The sequence below is a fragment of the Talpa occidentalis genome, unplaced genomic scaffold (assembly GCF_014898055.3).
Source record: "Talpa occidentalis isolate TD23 unplaced genomic scaffold, MPIMG_talOcc4v2.1 talOcc4.10, whole genome shotgun sequence".
NCBI lineage: Eukaryota > Metazoa > Chordata > Mammalia > Eulipotyphla > Talpidae > Talpa > Talpa occidentalis.
The window spans coordinates 23,061,092-23,078,375 of record NW_023600993.1 but is presented as its reverse complement, the minus strand read 5'-3'; the positions used below and the strand labels follow the sequence as shown (position 1 = coordinate 23,078,375).

The 17,284-nt window shown below is 40.0% G+C and overlaps 1 long non-coding RNA gene across 3 annotated transcripts in view; it reads left to right on the top strand.

Annotated features, from left to right (window-relative positions):
- Positions 1–17,284, top strand: part of LOC119252617 (uncharacterized) — a 98,609-nt gene that overhangs the window by 19,528 nt on the left and 61,797 nt on the right. For 2 of the 3 annotated variants that reach the window (XR_005126866.2, XR_008550976.1), the window contains exons 2-4: positions 1,380–1,467; positions 4,782–4,884; positions 6,051–6,156. This is a non-coding gene — a long non-coding RNA (uncharacterized LOC119252617). The remainder of the gene's footprint in view (positions 1–1,379; positions 1,468–4,781; positions 4,885–6,050; positions 6,157–17,284) is intronic. The other variant, XR_008550977.1, reaches the window with a different exon arrangement.

The window sequence follows — 17,284 nt, the reverse complement described above, 5'->3', positions numbered from 1 at the left end:
TTCTTGTTCTGCAAATAACACTTCTGTTTTTCTCTGTCCACATTTGCTTCTAACCCTGGGGATGGGTGTGAGACCTAGGCATAAACTCACTAATAGAATTTTCCAGGGTCTTGGGAGCCAAGTTGCTCCAAACAGTGTGAAGCCCTGCCTTTCCTAGTAGTGACCAAAAGGGAATATTTCCATGGTGTTGCTAAAAGCAGAATATGTAAAGCTGTTGCTATAGGTTTTCTTCTTCCTCCCTCCCTGCACCCCTATGTTTATTGCAGCACTATTTATAATAGGTAAGACTTGGAAACAAGCCAAATGCCCAAAAATAGATGACTGGATCAAAAAGATGTGGTACACTACTAAACATATAGCTTCCATATGATCCAGCAATTCCACTACTAGGTATTTACCCAAAGGACACAAAACATCAATTCCAAAGAGCACCTGCACCCCTATGTTTATAGCAGCACTGTTTACAATAGCTAAGGTATGGAAACAACCCAAGTGCCCAAAAATAGATGACTGGATCAAGAAGATGTGGTACATATACACCATGGAATATTACTTAGCATTCAAAAAAGATAAACACATGCAGTTTGTAGCCTCATGGATGGCGCTGGAAGGGATCATGCTCAGCGAAATAAGCCAAAAAGAAAAAGAAAAATACCAGATGGTCTCACTCATAGCAGACATCTAGAAAACTTAAATAAGGGACCAGGAAAAAGAATAACTATAAGAAAGTAAAAACCAAAATCAACAAACAACTATGAACCAGAGACACTCTATGGGGGGTGGGGGGCAGGGAAAGGAGGGATTGGGGTCAAAATAATGGGGTTGCAATTGTATGGGGAATATAAAAATAAAATTTAAATAAAAAAAAAGATGTGGTACATATACATAATGTAAAACTATTCAGCAAAAAAAAAAAAAAAAAAAAAGACAATCTAATGCCATTCACGGCAATGTGGATGGAACTAGAGGGATTTTGCTCAGTGAAATAAGTCAGAAGGAAAAAGAAAATATCGGATAGTTTCACTCATAGGAGGAATATAGGGGAACCAAATAGGGAATCAGGGAAAAATACAATAACAATTTTAAAAAAACACAACAAAACCAAACAAAAATAAACAATCAACTATAAATCAGACATTCTGCAGGGAGGGGGAGGTGGAGGGATCAAAATGAGGGTGGGTAGAACATAAGGGACTAAGGTGATGGTACATGGGTGAATTGGTGGTGGAAATTCTATGGGTACTACATGTGATGTAATATATATACAAATAAAGAAATTAATTTTTTAAAAAAGAAATGAATTTTTTGCTGTAGCCAAGGCCCATTGGTCTTCCTGAAGATTAGGATTCTCCTCTTTAGTGCTGTTCCCTGCTTTTCAGATAATGCTGCTGACAACTAGATCCAAGAACTTCCTCCCTTTCCTGGGTTCATCCATTTCTCATCCTTCCACAGGTTCCCAGGTTACATGTAAGTCTTTGCATTGTGTTTATATCCAAAGATTTCCATCAATGTACAAATTAGGTTTTTATATTTATATGCTGTTGGCTCTTTTTCACCCACTAGATTATCATTCTTTTTAGAGGTATGGGTCTAAACTGAGACATGGGGTACATACAAATATAAAGCAACTTGAAAGTAGTTATTGCTTTGAAGACTTTGTGTCCTAAGGTTGATAATCAGAGCAATGGACCAGCGAATACAAGCCACACAGAGAAGGATGGAAGACTGTGTTGTGAGGACCAGTTAAGCTTGGCCACCAGTTGTATCTGGATCTGAAGTCTACCCCTATGATTTTATCACTCTGGGTGGGTTACTTAATCATCTCATCTGCCTCTCAGGTTCTTAACTAAAAATTGGGAATGATACTAATTCCTCACAATGTTGCTGTGGGATTATAGCTATTATGTGGGAGGATCATAAGTATTGAGTAAAAATTATGTTAAGCACTTAGCCCAGAGCTTGACTCATAATGAGAACCTAATAATATTAACTATTTTTATTAGTGTATATATAAAAGAAAGTAAGACATTCATAATATATACACAGGCTGTCTAATATACATAAGGTGTGGAACCAGTCTAATATATACACAGTGTGGATGCTGAAAAAATATATATATATTTCACCCTAGAGACCAGGTAACTCTTTAGTGAGGATGATTGGCATGGGAAATGAATCTTCTATCCATTCGGATCTTAGTCAGGGACCAAGAGCCACAGGTTTTGACACATGGTGTCTGGATGTGGTCAGGATGTAGAAACATCTTACTGGTCAGATTGGGACATATTAGGCCTCACCAATTATTGGGGTACATACAGGACAGAGGGTCACTCTCAGAAGAGTGACATCACAGCTAGTCCAAGAATCAGAGCTGAAGTCCAGGTGCACCCTGGTCTCAGCAGAGAGAACAGACAGGAAGTATCATTGTGTTCAGACAAACCCCCCACAAATCACACATCTCCTCATGTGCCAACTTCAGCCTGCCCTGCATCTTTATGTGGCCTGGCACAGCCATGATTCTCTTTCTGAGAGCTGCCACCAAGTGCACCCCTGAAACACTGTCCCTGTGGACCTGATCCCACCTTCTGGCCATTGCTGGTTGGACAGATGGACATATCAGTCCCTATGCTGGGATTTGGAATTGGGGATGTGTAGTTATTGGTGAGCTGAATTGAGGACCTGGAAATTTAAGTGCTTGGCACAGTTATTCATGGGATAGTGAAGAAAGCAAATTTGGAAACACTGAGACAGATGTAGAAAGCACAGAAATGAGAGAAAATGGGAGGGAGGGACGGATGGAGGGTGAGAGAGAAAAAGAGAGAGAGAAAAGTGCCTCAGTCCTAGTTCTTGGTTCCATCAGGGATCTTAGATGTTTTTTGAGTCCTAACAAATATCACTCCCTCCTTTTATTTTGCTATCTTGAGAGACATTGTTATTAATTACTGAATCCATCTAAACAGATAACACCCAACTTTTCCATTATCCTTTTTTTCCCATTAGCCCCTAATTTAAAAATTAAATTTCTAAATTTAGAGATTTCTTTTCAATTAAGGACACTGCCTACACATTAATTGCCACCTATCATATTAAGAGAACGTATTTTCAAGGTCTATACTGACAAGTAACAATTTCTAGAATATATAAGGAAAATTAAAAAATCAACAACAACAAAAAACAATTTTCCAACTGAAAAATAGGTAAAAGATAAGAGCAGACAATTTATAGAAGAGGAAAACCCAGATGGCTTTAAGAAACGTGTTTCAAACTCGGTAATCAAAGAAAGTAAAAGTAAAAATAATAGTGCTATCACTTGGCACCTATTAGACTGACATAGTCTAGAACATTTGGATGCGGAGAGAGCTGGTGGGTGGGTGGATGGGTGCTGCCATTCTGGGGTGTAATCTGGCATGTGGGTCGTATGACATCTGTGCACTCTGTGCTGCTCCTGAATGTATTCCCCCCCCTCATTTCCCCCACTCATTGGTCTTCAATGGTGTGTAGAGGCTTTATCATCCCAGAATTCTTTGTGGTGGTGAGCAAAGCATCCTTTGCTTCCAATTGGAAGCAATTCCACTACCTGGGAACTGCAGACATGAGTGGTTCTCAACAACCACAAGAAATGCACTGGGGTGCACGTGGCAGTGAGGCTGGGCATGGAAAAACTACCAATCAGTAGAACTTGGAAGAGTCAGAATGAGATGCACAACAATCTATCTAAATATAATGAAAATATTCTCAAAGCCAATAGTATGTGTTTATAATATGTACTCTAAAAACATGAACATAGAAGCTGATGGGAAGGGGAAGAAGAGGCAGAAAGGGAATAAATAAGTAAAGAAATCAGAGAAGGGTCTTGTACAAACAGATCCTGGCAAAGTTTCAGAGACCAGTGGATCGTGTTAACTCCATCCTTTCTGCAGAAATCCACATTTTCCAATGTAGGGCTAAGTCTAGGGGCCCGTGCTTTACCTAAAAATCTGATAGTATGGGAGTGGTGACTCATGGGCTCCCAGGCAGCGCCCTCTTTGTGTTGCTCACACCCTGTTTTCTGTCAGATGAGCATGGCTGATGCAGGTGGACTTGGAGTTTTGTTGTGTTCCCATTTTCTCCACTATTTCCTGGCTTTGAATTGGCAGGATGTGTTATTGCTACAAGGTTCGATCTTCTCCTTTTGTCTGTTTAATTCACTCCTGTTTAATTTAAACCTTGCTTTCTCTTTCTCCAGATTGTTTGGGATTCAGACTCATTGCCAAAGCACTCCCGGATCACTTCCCTTTGGCATGGCTCACAGAATCAGGCTTAGCACAGTCACAGCCTCCTTGTGTGGGGGTGTTTTGCATGATCATCTTGTAACTGACCACAGTGCTGTCACAGGGGGCCTCAGGATGTACCACAAGATGCATGTGCCATATCCTATAGTCTGAAAGAGCCAAGCAAATCCAAGTGCCTCCACTGGGCACAAAAAGCAGTGGCAGTGTTGAATGTGGCTCTTACCTTGGGGTACAGCTGGCCCATGAGAGTGTTCACAGTTCCTAGGCAGGTTGGATGGTCTTGACTAGACACTCCAAGTGCTATTTATGTAGTGCTTAAGTTGTTGATTTTATGAAAGGAGAACCCCCCCCACATAAATTATGAGTCAGTTTGAGGATCCAGTCTCACTGATGGAAATAACATGCAACTATATAAAAAGAATTATATTGTACTTGTTAGTTTTTTTTGTTTTTCTTTTTTATTGATAATACTCATTCTAACCAGGGGACACTTTTGATTGGTCTATGCAGACACTACCCACAATGACAATCAGCAACTGCTTTTGGACTGAAGGCACTGGACACCCTCTATCTTGTCACCATGCTGGTCAGAGGTGTGATCACTCAGCCCTAGGTAATACCCCATGCCTGCATCACCACCTTCTCAATGCATGGTCTTCCCACCATGGAAAGTGAATCTCTTAGACAATGGGGTTATCACTTATCATTGCTCTTGGAATGCAGTAGAGAGCATTTTCTAATTTTGTCACTAACCAATTATGGTAAAATATTTTTTTTTTTTTTTTGGTGTCTGCATGCACCCAGACCACAAGCTTGTTCAGGAAGAGAAACTGTTCACCTCTGTGCTCTCAGTGCTTGATCTACAGTGGATGCTCAGTAGGTTTTACTACCTGAGATGGTTTTCTTCACCGGAGAGCTGGTACTGGCCTTGTGAAGGAGCATGGCAAGGTTGAATTTCATTAGAAGGTTTAAGACTGCACCAAGTCATAGGTAGACTCATTTTCATTATATCAGTTTTCTTTTACTGAAACTGTGCTGCCTAAAAGTCCACCCAATTCAGTAGCTGAAAACTACAGTAGTACATTTACCTGTTCTCCCATTTTCACACATGTATCTACATACTGGTTGACAGATCTTGGCTTTGCTCATGTGAATGTGGCTTGAATTTGTGGATTGGGTGCAGGGATACTCTATATCCTTTTTGCACTGGTGAGCCACATGGCACATACCCTTCTCATTGTAATAACTGAATATTAAGAGCATGTGTGAAAATATGTGCTGCATCTTAAGATCTGTGCTTGGAACTGCTATACCACCACTCCCAAGCCATATGGCTGAGCTGAACATCAGTGCACAGGGAGATGGACTTTAATTGGAGGAGCTGCAAAATGACAAGGCAGAAAAAGTATGTGGTAGAGAATTAGAAGTGACAATGGTACAGTGTGTTTATTTATACATGTTTTCCCCAATAAGCACAGGTTGAAATATTGGACCACAGAAAATGTGTGAGTGTGTGTAAGACATGAAAAATGAGGAGTAACGAACGGTCCATGTATTCTGTGATCTCCCATCTTACTAACTTGTAACTCAGGCATGATAATTGCTGCTCTTTCATTTCAGTTGAATTTGGCTTGCTAACCCCTTCCACAGGCACAGTAATAAAGAAAAACAGGTCACAAAGCTGTTCCGCTAATGAAGCAGAGGTCTAGGTGCTTTACAAGGGAAGGGTTGAGTGAAAGCTGAAAGAGTTACACACTTAGGTCATCATTTCAATTTCAGAAACTGTCGCTTTCACCTGCTGAGGAAATGATCATCTAAAAAGGACACACACAAGGGAGAAGAAAATTGTCCAAAGAGGCTGCAGTTGTTCACTGACAAACTAATGGTGAGTTTTTCTGAAGGGCTTCCATTTCCTCAGGATGCCAACATTGCATGATCATTTAAATGAAATGTTTTGACCAGCATGTTTGCAGGCAGTGCCTATTACTTTGTCTTTCAGCAGGTTACTTTTCAAGCAGTAAAAGAAGCCTTGGGGAAGAGTTGCAACCAACCATATGAGCAACTTCAAAACCCCAAGACACATTACCAAATTGTACCAACATGTGATCAGATACAGAAAACACGCAGAAAGGTCCTGCTGGGTGCAGAGGCCCTCATACCCCACCTCTCTTCTCTTCTTCAGAAATTAAGTGTTAATTTTCATTCTCCTGGACAATGTTTACATATTTTTTATCCATTTGTTTAATCAACATTTATTAAGGGTTTACGATGTGGTGGCAGCAGACTACGTTCTGACTAATGTGACCAACCACATCATTTTCCCCAGGACTGGGGATGTCCCTGGACAAGGGTCTTTACGTTTTAAAACGTGGATAGTCCTGGGAAGACTTGGGAGAGGCGCCCTATTTCTGAAGCAACGTAGTGAACAACCCCAGTCTGCAGCCTCACGAAGCTAACATTCTAGCCAGAAAGAAAACCCCCCAAAATGACACAAGCAAATGAAATCATGAGAATCATGATAAATGCTATGAAGGAGGGAGGCAAGGGCTTGAGGCAGAAAGTAATGGGTGGAGCCTACTTTGTATGTGGCAACCGAGGAGATGTTTAAGCTTAGGTGGAAAGGGGAAATTGGTGCTAAGAGAGCACTCAGAGGGAGGGAATAAAATAAGCAAGGGTCCTGACGTGGCAATGAGCTTGGTGAGAAGCTAACAAAAGGCACTGGGCCGGGGCAGGGAAAGCTGAAGACAGGAGTTCTGGGTGAGGCTGGAGAGTGAAGGAGTCTTGTAGATTTTAGGTGGCAGTTTAGATTTTTTTTTTATAACTTTCATTGATAAATAAGATAAATTCAGGGCCTTCCTGGTGGTGCAAGGGTTTAAGCACCGCACTATGAAGCAATCTGCAGACTTGGCAGCACGAATTCGATCCCTAGCTGGCCAGGTAGCTACCCACATGGCAAGGCAGACCTCTCCTGACTCGCCAGCTGCTCCCCTCAGCAGTGTACTTCAGTCATACTGCCTGTTCTGTTCCCCACTCTGTCTCTGGTGAATCCTCTCACCCCCCACATCTCTGGCCTGTACCCCAGCTCTTGTATGTATAAATAAATAAGTCTTTAAAAAAATTATAAAAAATAAGATAAATTCAAAAGTAATAAGTATATTTTTAATAAATTTTCTCACACTGAATATATATCTGCGTAACCAACACTCTCATGAAGAAACAGAACACAGGCAGCAACTTGGGGCCACCCCATTGTCCCCCTTCCAGCGATGTGACCCCACTCCTGCCAGAAGAAACTAAACTTCACCTAACAGCTTTCAGTTGTTTTATCTGTTTTCCAGAATAGTATACAGAAATCACGCGGTCAGCGTTTTTTGCTCAATGGTATGTTCTTGAAATTCAACCATATTTTTAATGAAATTAAATTTTTTTCATTGCTGTTGAATAATCTGTTGTGGGACTATCCCCCAATTTTTGTATCAATCATCATTAATGGACCTCTGGTTAATTTCCAGTTTGGATATATTTATGAATAGTGCTGCTGACAACAATAGTGTACCTCTCTTTAGGTGTGTGTATGTACATATTTCCAGAATGCATATATTTGTACCTAAGGTGAGGTTGCTAGGGTAGAGGGTATACATGTGTTCAGCTTATTAGATATTAACAGTTTTCCAGCCATTTTGCACCAAGTTACACTCACCAGCAGTGTGTGTCCCTTCTAGTTGTTCCACAGCCCCTCTGCCATTTTCATCCTAGCTATAGCCTCATGGGTTGAGTGGCCTTTCCGTGTAGCTCTAATTAGTCTCTGAAGACTAATGAGGCCCAGTCCCTTTTCATATGCATGTTAGTCATTTGGGTATTCTCTTTTGTCAAGCATTTATGTATGTGGCTCATTTTTCTATTGAGTAGTCTCTGTCTTGCTGATTTGTTCTGAATTCTTTTATATTCTGGTTCTGAGTCCTTTGTCAGATACATGCTTTACAAATACTCCTCTCAGTGGGATGACTTTTTACTTTTCTTGACGAGCAGATGTTATTAATTTCAAAGTAAGCCAGTTTATCTTATTTCCCTTCATGGCTGGTATTTTTTGTGTACTGTTTAAGAAATCTACAGATTCCAAGATAAGTGTTTGGAATTTCATTTCATGGGCAATCAGACAGGAATGAGCAGGAGAATGACGTGATTTGATTTACACTTGTAGAAGCTCATGTATGATGTTACCTAGAAATGAGAATGGGGGTGGAAAGGAGTTGGGTAAGGGAGTCCATGTGGGGGCGAGTGACATTAGCCTTGGTGAGAGACGATGATGGCTCAGAATTGAGAGGATTCATGAATGGTTTGGCTGGGGTGTTGTGGAAAGAAGTGGATAATCAAGGATGATCCTGAGGGTGTGGTTTGGAATGGAGTGATGACATTAACTAAGATGTGGGAATTGAAGGCACTTTGGGGTGATAGGGAAGAACTTGGTTTTCTTTTTTTTTGTTGTTGTAACAAAGTGAGATATTTTGTACATGTTAAGTTAGGGATGGCTCTGAGGCATCCAAGTAGAATGTCCCTAGACATCTAGATACACTAGTTTGGATCTAGATTTGGGGAGAGGAGTGGGTAGGAGGAAGACGGGTTGGTAGAAAGTCTGAACTCAAAAGCTCTTACAGCTTTCCTGATCTCCCAGGGGAAATATTCCTTTATATTCTTTCCTTTATATTCCTGTGTACTCTGTAGTTATTTTTTTGTCATGATATTTATAATTTTTAAAAACAAATCTGTCTCACTCCAGAGTCTGAGACTTTATTGAAAGATAGGTAGCAGATAAAGTGCCTGTACTTTGCATGAGTCATTCATTTTTGTTAATCAGATGAAGGGGTTTCCTTAAAAAAAAGAAAAAATCACAAAACTGAAAAAAAAATTGAAATTAAAACTTACCAATCAACCAGCTTTCACAAAATGTTCTGTGAATTTCAGTAATAAGTCAATAGGATTTTTTTTAAGCTTCAGTACTTGAGCAAATAGAAGAGTATTCATTTCCAGGATATTCAGTTTGCCTCCTGACAGACTAAAAAATGATTTTGAGCTTGGTGCCTTGACGCAAAAGGGAGGGCACCGGTACATCTGAAGGCATGCTTATTGCAATAGACTGGCTGGTCTTTGTCAGGATAACAAGAAGATGCAAATTTCCATGACAAAGCAGAGCCAAAACAAAAGCAAAAATAATTGGGGCAGAGAAGAGAATTGACACATTTTTTCCAGCTTGCTAGTTCCTATGATGTTAGCATCCCCCAAAGTTAGCTCTTTTAGGAGACAAGCGGAGAGTTGATGCATTAAACAGAAGTCGTGGTTGTTTCCAAAGCACCTTGTCAGTATCACGACCCTGCTTCTGCTCAGGCTGATTTTAGGGCTTCTCAGGGGAACATGAGGCTCAGGGGTCCAGAGGAGAAGAGCAAAATTTCAGGATGGTGAATTTACCTACCCTGAGTTTGGAAATGCTGCATCTCTGTGTCTGCACAAGTGGTAACCAACAGATACATAATGTGATCCACATTTGTAATTTAAAAGTTTTCAATTGCTGCATTAAAATTGGTAAAAAGAAGGGAAATTTATTTTAATCCTGTATATTAGTTAACTCAGTATATTGCCATTGTTATCATTCAGCATGCAATATAAAAATTATTGAGCATTTAATGTCATTTTTTGGTATGAAGTTTTCAAAATCAGGGATGTATCTCATTTCCAACTAGCTGTGTTTCCAGCGCTCAATAATGATGTGAGGTAAGTGGGCAACATATTGGTTGATGTACATCTAGTCTTAAAAATTCATGCAGATCCTGTTGACATAGTGTTTCCCAGAATTTTGGCTTTAATATGAATTCTTTAGACCTTTGTGAGGTCAAGAACATTTTCCTACACTTGCATTTTCTTCCTAAAAACATCCCAAAGTCTCAATTTGAATTCCTCTCTTCTTACAGCTGCTCCTACTCACACCATTCCTTGGTTCCCGTTTCTTCTAAAATCAGCTGTGGACCAGAATTAGTCCTGCTCTATCCTCCATTTCCATAACACAGGGTCCCAGGTGCTCACCATATTGGGTTTTCCTATTAATGTTATATCAAAACAGGAAATTAAAATAACAAATGTAGTAAAGGTACAGCATTGAGAAAAACTTAAAATCCTTCAAACCTTTGCCAGGTAATGCCCAAATCTTCAGTGAGATGGAAGCTGAAAGCTTTAACAATACCCCCTCTTTGGAGGATCTTTGGCATTTGTTTCAAAGGATGGGGCTCAACAAGGTGCCCCCTACTTCCCCACTACTCCCGCCGTTAGTGAAGGCCAAAAGTTGACTTCCTAATAATAGTCTCTCTTCCTGGCTGTCAGTCCAAGGAGGCAGCAAAGCTGAGATTGACAAGCAGACAATCTCTGAAGGGTTCTGAACTGACTGATATCAGCTCATTGAACCTCCGTCTCAACCAGGAATTACAACCAGGAATTACTTTGGATTTTAGCTCCGACAGGGCAGACTGGATGTGAGCAATTGCGTGGCTTGAAAAGGGGCACAAGGTTATGATGAAATGCGGGGTGGGTGTTAATGGACTTGGATCAGGGTGGCAAAAGGAATTGGCTCCATTAGCTAGTTAGAATTTAAAGGACTTTTAAAGAGGAAATAAAAAGTGAAACCAATTTATTTCCATGCCAACAAAGATAAAAGAGCTCTGTCTGAAGGCAAACTCCCATCACCTCATGCCTCTCGCATACCACGGCTGACGTTAGCAGCTGGGCTCCAGCACATCCTGGCAGGCTCAGTGCCGTGACAGCTCTGTGTTCTGAACACTCACTCTTTTCTCTTTCCCTGTCTGCAGTGAAATGTTTGACAGGCCCAACCCAGGGGAAATTCTCTCTTCGTGACCTCCTCAGAGAGGTCTCACCTTTGGGAGATTATCGCACTGAACTGTGCAGTTGCCTGGGAGTTAGGAAAAGTTAAGTAAGTAAGATGGCAGCTCAAGGCTCACTCTGAGTCAAAGGCTAGCCTGAGGCCAACTCCTGGCTGTCAAGAGAAGGTTGATGAGGAAACTGTGGTCTTTTCGTTAGACATTCATAAAAATAAGAATATACTCTGGATTCTGTCTCCAAAGACCCTTTGTGTCCTGAGATATCAATCATTACCTGTCTTGGACACATAATCTGGATATTAATAAATGATACAGGCAGCCATCCTATGCCTCTGTAAGGTGCCTTATTAGTGTGGAGTATGTAGGGAGACTTTATACTTGGCAGTATAATCAAGAACTGTTGTGTGGCAAATCTATTCCTAATTCACTTTAATATGTTTGGACACTCAGATAAATGAAGGGAGAGGACAATGTGAATGCCCAATCATTATGAAAAATGTTATTCCTATTGTGAGCAATTAAGATGTATTAAGCCCATTTCATGTAAGAAATATGTAGATCAGTTTCATGTAGGTTAATCACCTAGTTGAATGTAACGTCTCATTTTTTTCAAAAGGAAGATAAAAGACTCAGAATTCATTGGATGATGAATGCAGTCTAGGATTTAGATGATTTTCCCTGCCAATACCATTCTAGATGCTCTTATTGCCTCCTGTCCCAGTGAGAAGTCTTTTCTAGACTGTTGGACCTTACCCAGAAGCCATCTTTACTTCTTCCTGGGGAACAGAACTCCAATTTTATTCAAGTGTCTGCTGTTATTATGTGCCAGGATATGAGTCATGATTGGGTTAAATGCTCTGCATTAATCTCATTTTCCTTTGTGATTAGTTTATGGTTAGGCATGGACATGTGACCTGCTTGTGGTCAATGATGTACAAGGAAAAGATACTGTGGACCGCTGAAAATTATTTTTCTTTTCTGATAAAATGAGAGGGACTTCTGGGCCCCCTGTCCTGTTAGATGAACTTTAGATGGAAAGTCTATACACTTTGCTTAAGTTGGCTTCCTCAAGAAGTCAGTAGTAAGAAAAATATTTAAGTTCAGGAGGGTTTTCTTGAAAACTTTAACAGGGAAACATCAGTAGGAAAGTGGGGTCAGTAACAGAGAAAGGAAGGACGCCGATGGAGTGTGCAGTAATGAGGTTGGTGCACGTCGGACCTTCCGTCCCTAAGGAAGTCTGGGAGAATGTGCGGCACATACTGCAGAGTTGTCTCAACCAAGAGGTGAGGAAACCAGAATCTTTATCCACCAACTCCCATGAGGCATTGTCTGAGTGAGGGTTCCAGGGTGCTGCCTCCCTAGTACTCCCACTCTGCTCTTCAAAGGGGAAGAGAGCACTCTGGTGGCCAGAGAGAGCCAGTAGGCAGAGCGCTGCAGGAGGTGGCTGTGGGAAGCCTTTGGATCAAGGTGCATCAGAAGGGTGATTACTTAGGAAAATGGGTGCACCCTGGCAATTTTGCAAAGTTGCACAATGTCTTAACTCCAGAATCATCTTCCTCCAGGATTCTTTTTACACAAGTTAATAAACCACTACTACCAAGTCATTTTCATCAAGGTGACTTCTCACTTAGGGGCAGGGCTATTAGGTTGGCAGGTGCCGGGTTTAGCAGTTGAGTTGTTTACAGTAAACATCCATTCTGTTGGCTCAGGTGCCTGCTTTCTCTAGTCAGGGCCATTGCTGTGCCACTTTGATACTATGTGAAATACCTGTTTATAGAATCTAACTGGTATACCCCCTTCTTGTTCTTTTTGCTGCTAGCCTTTTCATCCCCTATTTTATCCACAGATTAGTGACTGACAAGAAAATCATCTTACAATCCCATTTTCATCTTACCCCTCTCTTTCTAGAACCCATAGTCTAAAGATGAAGTTTTTAACAAAATATTCATGGTCATTTCCATTCTGGCCCCAACCTTGTCTGATCTTATTACCCATTACTCTCATACATTAATAGTAATAATAATAATAATGATAAGAATAATAATCTACCCTCTCCATTTATTGAGTACTTACTCTGTGATAAACATTATACTAAATAAATAGTTTACATGTATAATAATCATCTAATTTTCAGAAGTAGCTTCAAAAGGTGGGTAATATCATCAAAATCACTTTATAAATGAGGAAACTGAGGTTTTAAGAAAGAAACAGATTAAGAGGAAACATTAAGAGGAAACAGATTCTAGACTTTTCTAAGTAGAGACACTGTGCTATAATCATTCCCATCTGGGCCTTTTGCCTTTATCGCTACACTTATATATTTTAATCTGACCAAAACCTTGTACAGTTTTTGCATATATATTAAGTGCTCAAAAATATTTGCTAAATAACTGTTCCCAAAGCTCCATGAGGAGACTAACACAAAGACTTTTTTTCTGAATCTCTCTCTGCCTGTGTCTTTCATATCACTTTGCAAAAGAGGAGGAAATTATCCCAAGACTGATAAGAAAAATAATAGTAATCAGAACTAACTGATTTAAATATTTATTGAGGGCATGTAGAGAAAAAGAGATTCTCATCCATTGCTTGCAGAAATATGAGGTGTCTTCAGAAAGTCATTTGACAGTTTCTATTAAGATGAAAAATATTTTCTTAGACCCAGCAATTACAAATTGTAGGAGTTTCTCCCATGGAAACAAAAGCTCTGGTACATAAAATGTAACATATGTAAAAGTGTTTTTTACAACTTTGTTTGTGGTGGCAAAAGCTGGAAAATATGTGAATGTTCATCCATAGTGGGGTGGTAGAATAAAATATCATTCATAATTTCACCACGAAATCTTACCCAGACATGTGAAGAGACAAAAGTAAAGCAATTCAAGACAATTTTGAAGAATCGACACAAGGTAACGTTGGGTGAGAAATGCAAGATGCTAAAAGAAATGTTTAATATAATCTTGTTTTTGTAAGGTAAATAATGTCTAAAGCAAAGGTATATGTTTGTGTGCTGGTGTCTGCAAAGGATTATATGAGTAAGGAAAATATATGAAAGACAGCAAAATGTTAGCATGGATTAGCTGGGATGGAGTGCCACTCTGGAAAGGGGGAATCAAGCTATTGATAAAAAGAGAAAAAGGACATTGTGATAAAGAAAATGATCACAGTTGTGCTTCTAGGCAAAATTAGCTGTATGTGTGGATGCGCCTATACAAACATTAAACTAGAAGTAAGAAAATAAAACAAAAATATTTGACAGCAAAACACCTTTTTAAATTCTAACATTCTGCAAATTATAAATAAGAGATATCAGATATCACCTTAAAATTGGTGAAGGGAGAAAACTTTTTCCATGGAGAAGTTCGTTTTCCTTGGTCAGTCTGTGATCACACCTGTCATCCTGTCTGCCTTTGCAGAACATGTACAGACTTGGTAAGGGTCATTTTTCTCTCCATAGGCTTGATGACCTCATATTTTTCTCTTCAGTGGAATGTAGTTTATTCAGGCATTTAGCGACTATTAACCTGAAGATGCAATACATTTTTTTCTGGTTCCCTGTACTGGTCCCTCCAAGTTACTTCGAATCACTTTACAATTTTATACGTGTTTACATGTCGGCGTAACACATGCACACAGTGAGATTTGTTTTGAACCTAGTAAAGTCCCACCTTCATTTCCTAGAAACCCCAGAAGCAAAAAGATGATGAAAAACCAAGACACAAGTTCCATTTTTTAAATTTTATTTTATATATTTTTACATCATTTTTCATTTTTGCACAATGTATGCATTTTCATCTTGGTTATAGTCCCCATACAATTCCCACCCCCCTTATTTTGACCGTAATCCCTCCTATCCCCCCGTAGTGTGTCTCTGGTTTATAGTTGCTTGTTGCTTTTGATTTTTTACTTTATTATAATTAGTCTTTTTCCTGGTCCCTTATTTCGGTTTTCTAAATTCCTGCTATGAGTGACACCATCCGGTTTTGGATGGATCTAGAAGGGATCATGCTCAGCAAAATAAGCCAGAAAGAAAAAGACACAAATTCCATTTTTAGCAAAACTCGAAGACAGAAAAAAATTCCAAACTGTGAGTCTGATGAAAGGTGTGCTGAAGAGTGAGTCAAGGAGGGGGTGCTCAAGAGGGGGAAGAAAGAGCACAGCTGGAGAGCTCAGAAGTAGCCAGAAATAAGTTATGTCCAGGAGGGAGGACTCTCTTGGGTAAAAATCTAAACCTTAGCAGTTGCCAGTACTCCCCAGCTTAGATTCCTTTCAAGAAATGGAGGAGAAGATTAAATGAAGGTTTAGGTCTATAAGCCATGTTTGCAGGAAGGTGTCTGTTTTTGTGGCAGCGGAAGGCTATGTCTTTGCACTCCAAGAAACTCCACAGCTGTCTTTCTTCATTATGGGAGAGGGAAAGAGTAATCCAACACTCTCTCTCTCTCTCTCTCTCTCTCTCTCTCACACACACACACACACACACACACACACACACAAATCCAAACCGTATTCAAGTACACCTGGAACAGGAAATCTACACAGCACAGACTTCCCACACATGCTTGTTAGAGAAAATACCTACCTGCTTTGATGCTGAGTAATGAAACATGTTCAGCACATCATCAATGCTAGGAAGAAAACAGCAAAAGTGATGGAAAACAGTAGACAATAGTGGCAGAGAAAGAGCCATATTCAGAAGCAAGCTACTATCTAGCAAATAAACATCACAACCAATTTTCTAACACAAATTAAATAAATTTGATTGTCTGGTCATCTCTATGGAGCTGGGATGTAGAGCAGTCGTGTAAAGATAGCAAGAATGCAGGAAGATAGCAAATATGACTTCAGCAACAGAAAAAAGAAAACAATAATAAACATTAGCCATTCTATAAATGAACATAAAGCCTTGGAAATAGGGATACATCAAGGTTCAGTAATTTTGTGACCAAAGACTGCCCGAAGCTGCAAAGAGTTAACAGACTAACAGAGAGGAAGTCTTTGTGCAAAATTGCATTCACTGAATTTCTTATAGCTTCAAATACTGCAAATAATACCTTACATCTGTGTAATGATCTGCAGATAACAATTTACTTGCTCTCTTGTCCTTTCGCTGTCCAATTCCATTAAAATTTGCTCTGCTCTCTTATAAAAAAAGTTTTAAGGGGAGAAGAATTATATTTAGCAGGTATAGAAATTAAACGAAAGGATTGCTTGTTAAATCACTGCTATTTCTTTCTCTTCAATGCTTTTTTGTCCCTTTTCCTTCCCCTCCCCTTTTATTCCTGCTGGGAAAGCTCAGAGCCCTAAGAAGTTTCTGAGCACTGGGGAAATCATCTTCATCAAGCACACCTCATTTTTTTCAAGGGGAAGAAAGAAGGGTGGTTGACAATGTGGGCTCTAGAGTCAAAAAACTCAGTTTAAAATCTGAGCTATGTCCCTTTCTGACTGGGTGGTCTTGGATGTGGTTCTTAACTCTCATATACCTCAGTTACCACATCTATTGGATGTGTATTGTAATAGTACCTACTTCACCAGGTTATGGGAAAATGAAATGTTTTCAGGGAAAATAAACACTTATCCCAGTGTTTGGTGCCCAATCACCATTCATAAGTACCAGCTAATGTTACTGCTTTTGTCTCTGTTCACTCTGCAGTTAAGGGAACAATTATCAAAGCTTTGGCATCCACAGTGGTGTCTGCAGCAGAGCTGTAACACGGGTTGGAAAAGAGGGCTTGGGGTGTGCATGACTCTCAGCCTCTGAGAACCAAGTGTTTTCTTTCCCTTGATCTCTGCAGGATGGAGACTGCCTGCTCCATGGGCCACAATGGCTCCACGTGATGTTGATTTCTGTGTGTGGTGGGTTAGGGCCAACATTTCTTTAGGAATTCCACTTTCCGCTGACTTTTCAGTGAAGATGGTAAAGATGGTTCCCTACAGCTCCAGGAAAAAGTAACTCCTGGGTTTTGTTATTTTTGGAAAACTTGTCTGCGCACTTCTTTGCTGGTTAGATAGATAAGACTTCTGCTTGCTAGGAGATTTCCGTGTATTTGTAGAGCTTCCAGGAAGTATTCGTAATGCTGCTTGAAATGTGACACGTCGTAAGGAATTGCTTTAATCTGATTGTTACAAATAGGATTC